The sequence below is a fragment of the Megalops cyprinoides genome, chromosome 1, assembly GCF_013368585.1.
Source record: "Megalops cyprinoides isolate fMegCyp1 chromosome 1, fMegCyp1.pri, whole genome shotgun sequence".
NCBI classification, from domain to species: Eukaryota; Metazoa; Chordata; class Actinopteri; order Elopiformes; family Megalopidae; genus Megalops; species Megalops cyprinoides.
The window spans coordinates 2,407,608-2,412,607 of record NC_050583.1 but is presented as its reverse complement, the minus strand read 5'-3'; the positions used below and the strand labels follow the sequence as shown (position 1 = coordinate 2,412,607).

Here is a 5,000-nt window from a genome sequence, read left to right as displayed (position 1 = left end):
TAGCTATCACTTAGCTAGCATAGGCAAGGATGTCCATCTCTTAGCAAGTCTAGGCAAGGATGTCCATCTCTTAGCCAATCTAGGCAAGGATGTCCATCTCTTTCCTCTGTTAGCTGGCATTGGCAAGGGACATTGTCCAGTGAAGTCACTTTTGGAGTCTCCCGTGTGTCACTGTAAGCCATTTTAGAGTTTATTCAGCTCGACTTTATTCAGAGTAGAGCAATTCCTCGATCCTCTCCCGCCTGCCCTCAGAGCAGGTCACTGCTACAGGTTCTGGGACATTCTCACCGATAGGGTTTGCGCCCACAGTTACACCGGGTCCAGAGCGCTGGAGATGCTCGTGGTGGAAGCGGTTGAAGGCGTGTGGGTGTTCCGTTTGGTTTTTTTAAACGATTCGCTCCCGGCTGTCATTTTAACTGTCATTGTTAAGCAGGCACACAGTTCTCCTGTGATTCTGAAATCAGGAAGTTGATGAAGAGATATTTTTTTCCCTTTTAGGCTGTCTAGTGCTGTCTCCAGTTATTATTCAGCGGAGAATCGGATGTCTTTTTATGTTTGACTCTCTATGAAGCATATTGTTCATTCACTGTGCTCGTTTAGCAGGGATTACAGCGGATTCCCAGATTTAATTAAAACAGGCCTGGTGAATATTCTCTTCTCAAAGTGAATAAACCTCGCTTCTGTACATAGAGAAAAATTTCTTTTCTTCTCTCTTTGTCAGTCACAATTGTCGTCTCACCCCCATCCTCCAACCGTACAGTCCTCCCTCTTTCTTTCTTTGTTTCCCTTTCTTCTTTTCCTTTTTTCCGTATGTCTCTTTCTAATCCCTGTGAAATGAAATGTATTTCCAGTGTTTAATTTGCACAGGTGGGTGTTCTTCCTGCTCTAGGCCTGTGGCAGCTCCACCCGCTTTGTGTGTTATTGTGTGTTAGTGAGCTCCCAGCATGCATTGGGCAGACATGATGAATATGCCACCCTGTAGACCCAGCTACCTGTTTGGTGGGTGCTGAGTTCCCCCACAGTGTCTTGTCTACCTGTCCCTCCCGGGTAGGTGCGTGTGGGTTCGGCTGACCTGGGGTCAGCACTGGCCCAGGCCAGGCCAGGCCTGCTCTCCCCCTGAGGTACATGTGACCCGGGACATGAGAGGCGTCCGGTGTTTGACCAAGTGGCTGAACAGACTGAGCCCAGTCTGAGAAAAGGGGTTCTCTCCGCTGGGGGTGTGTGACACCATGTGACTCACTGTGCCACAGCTTTACATGTGATGAAAACAGGTGCCCCCCCCCCCCCCTTCCCTTCCTGAAGATGTCTCATCAAGGCCTTGCATCATTGATTAGAGCAGAGTCTGGCGTCTGCAGTGGGGCAGAGTCTCGCCCGGCTATTAGGCTGTCTGCCTGGCAGGGTTAGGGGTCAGGGGGTCAGGGGGTCGGGGGGTCGGGGGGTGTATTAGCCGCACTGCTAATGGACTTCCGTCTGCAACTGCAGTTTTTCCAGCATGCCCAGCTGTGTTGGTCACGTGGAGCAGCATTCAGGGAAAGGGTGATTGGATGCAGCAGTGAAGTGGGGATTCCAGACAGGCCTTTTCAGAGGAAGGGTTAGAGCTCAGACTGTCTCTGGAGGAAGGTGCCGGTGGCTGCAGCCCGTTCTGCGTGATGCTGGAAGGAGGGAATTTTAAAAGTGCAAAGCACAGGAATCCTTTCCAGCTCTCCCATGCAGTGTGGTCACCCCCTTTCCATGTGCATATGTGGAGACCGTCCCGCCCAGAGCTGCCAGGTCCCCCTCTTTCCCACTGTCTGCAGGGGTACACCCAGCTGGGGGGTGCGAGTCGGGGTGGGGGGGGGGGGCGGAGTGGGGCTGGGGCTCCTTTTTGGGGACATTGTGCTGTGTCTCAGGTCATGTGATCAGTGATCATGTGGTCCGTGGGGACAGCACTCATTTTGACATCCCCTCCAAAGGGGGAGGACATTTTTCAGGAGGCATGAGGAGGTTCTTTTTATCGGGGTGAGTAACCGCTCCTGCAACGTGGTCGTTTGGGGAGGGGGGGGGCTGGAGACGAGGGCGATGCCGGGGACAAGGGCGATGCCAGGGACGAGGGCCGTGCCGGGGACGAGGGCCGTGCCGGGGACGAGGGTCGTGCCGGGGACGAGGGCCGTGCCGGGGACGAGGGTCGTGCCGGGGGCGAGGGCCGTGCCGGGGACGAGGGTCGTGCCGGGGACGAGGGCTGTGCCGGGGACGAGGGCCGTGCCTGGGGCGAGGGCCGTGCCTGGGGCGAGGGCCGTGCCTGGGACGAGGGCGGGGCGCGGCGGAAGCGGGGTTGATAAGTGGGCGTACAGTGCTGCCGTATTTTATGCCTGTTTCCGCCCTGTTATCTTTGTCAGGCAGGCAGCTTTCAGCAAGCGAGTCACGCTGCCGGGGCCATGCCAGGAGCAGCCGTCTCTGACAGCCCAGTGCGCTCTGAGGGCGTGTGTGCGTGTGTGTGTGTGTGTGTGCGTGTGTGTGTGTGAGTGTGCGCGCGCGCGTGTGTGTGTGTGTGTGTGTGTAACAGTGTGTGTGTGAGGGTGTGTGTGTGTAACTGTGTGTGTGTGTGTAACAGTGTGTGTGTGTGTGTGAGGGTGTGTGTGTGAAAGAGTGTGTGTGTGTATGGACCACCCGTCGAGCATCCCAACTGGATGTGGGGGGAACAGACCATGGGTTGCCATGGTGACAAGGAGCGCTTGGTAACTGGCGTCTGGTTGCCTGCATTACGAGCGAGGCTTGAATTGGGATGGGGGGTGTGTTCTGAAAGGGCTGAGAGAGTTCTCTGACGGACAGGTCTGACCCCCACAGAGCCAGCACTCCAATCCCTCAGGCTGGAATAACCCGTTAAATGGCCTGATCTGAGGTCAGTTTGGCCTGCTGTGTCCTTTACATTAGGTTACATGCTTTTATTTTTATTCCTTTATTTTAACTGGTTCTTCCATGATAAGGGAACCCGAACTGCCTTGTACTGCTGTGCTGTTCTCTGTGTGTGCGTGTGTGTGTGTGTAGGGGTGTGTGTGCGTGTGTGTGCATGTGTGTGTTGGTGTGTGTGTGTGTGTGTGTGTAGGGGTGTGTGTGTGTGTGTGTGTGTGTGTAGGGGTGTGTGTGTGTGTGTGTGTGTGTGTGTGTGTGTGTGTGTGTAGGGGTGTGTGTGTGTAGGGGTGTGTAGGGGTGTGTGTGTGTGCGTGTGTGTGCGCGTGTGTATGTGCGTGTGTAGGGGTGTGTGTGTGTGTGTGTGTAGGGGTGTGTGTGCGTGTGTGTGCGTGTGTAGGGGTGTGTGTGTGTAGGGGTGTGTGTGCGTGTGTGTACATGTGTGTAGGGGTGTGTGTGTGTGTGTGTGTGTGTGTGTGTGGGTGTGTAGGTGTGTGTGTGTGTGTGTGTGCATGTGTGTGTGTAGGGGTGTGTGTGCATGTGTGTGTAGGGGGGCTTCCTGTTTTCTCCTGTACAGTGCTAGCTCCAGGAAGTCACTCCCACTCCTACCCCAATTACAGGTCATCCAGAGGTCATGACCCCTGAAAGCCTTGGGACCACCCTGAGAGGGCCAGGCACAGGTCACAGGTCACAGGTCAGGGGTCAGAGGGGATATGATGGTGGGAGTGATGAGATGGTGAGGTTTGGGGCGAGTCCGATGGTGGCGGGTGTGGAGAAGTGGCGGGGCTCGGTGTGGCCGGTCTAAGGCCACGCAAAGGTCAAGACCATCGCTCACAAAGTGGCCACACACCTCCAGCTCTGGAGGTCTCTGGCCTCTGGTTTCTGGGTGGTGTTGCAGGACTCTGGCCTCTGGTTTCTGGGTGGTGTTGCAGGACTCTGACCTCTGGTTTCTGGGTGGTGTTGGAGGACTCTGACCTCTGGTTTCTGGGTGGTGTTGGAGGACTCTGACCTCTGGTTTCTGGGTGGTGTTGGAGGACTCTGACCTCTACTTTCCGGGTGGTGTTGGAGGACTCTGACCTCTACTTTCCGGGTGGTGTTGGAGGACTCTGACCTCTGGTTTCTGGGTGGTGTTGGAGGACTCTGACCTCTACTTTCCGGGTGGTGTTGGAGGACTCTGACCTCTGGCTTCTGGGTGGTGTTGGAGGGCTCTGGTCACAGTGCTCATTAGAACTCCTCTGTCCCAACTGAGCATGCTCAGATGCTCTGTGGCCCGTAGGTTATGGGTTGTCCAGCCTAGCTGTGAAGCTGTGAAGGCTTAACGCCGTCATCTGCGTGAGCTGTTGTGTAGCCCCTCTCTCTGTTCACTAAAGCAGGAGAAGCCTGCAAGCTCAGGCCGACAGGAGGCCGAGCCCTGCATTACTCCAGTAACTTACCGTGCCATAGTTAATCGATTACTCCAGTTGGTGGTTTAAAATGAAGAAAATCGGGTTCAATTCTCTCTCATTGATATTCATGAAAGGGAGCCTGCAAAGAACCCTGAATAAAAAATGGTTCGTTGACATTGGTGTTGTTTGATTGGCATTGTTAATTGCTCTGTGCAAGCGTGAGTCAGTGGTTGCAGAGTGAGGTGGTGTTTCACTCAGATCTGGGGGTGGAGTAGCAGGGCTGAATGCTTCTCTCCTTGGCAAAACAAAACCGCTTTTTTAAACATTTTTTCAGGGTCAAAATGATGTCCCAAGATTGTCTGATGTGATTAATCAGTTATGTTGATGAATCTGAGTTGTTTTCATACATTTGCATACGTTAGAGAAAAAGTGGATAAACTACCTGTTGGTCTGAGTCTGCAGAAAGTGTTCAAATGAGTGTGTGCAGACAGCAGGGAGTTGGGGTTACCTGTGCAGAGGGCAGGGATTTGGGGTTGCCTGTGCAGAGGGCAGGGATTTGGGGTTACCTGTGCAGAGGGCAGGGATTTGGGGTTACCTGTGCAGAGGGCAGGGATTTGGGGTTACCTGTGCAGAGGGCAGGGATTTGAGGTTACCTGTGCATAGGGCAGGGATTTGGGGTTACCTGTGCAGAGGGCAGGGAGTTGGGGTTACCTGTGCAGAGGGCAGGGA

At 54.4% G+C, this 5,000-nt stretch overlaps 1 protein-coding gene across 5 annotated transcripts in view; it reads left to right on the top strand.

Moving 5' to 3' along the window:
• The window catches only part of LOC118775313 (cytohesin-1), a 58,188-nt gene that overhangs the window by 32,416 nt on the left and 20,772 nt on the right, over window positions 1–5,000 (top strand). The window lies entirely within an intron of this gene.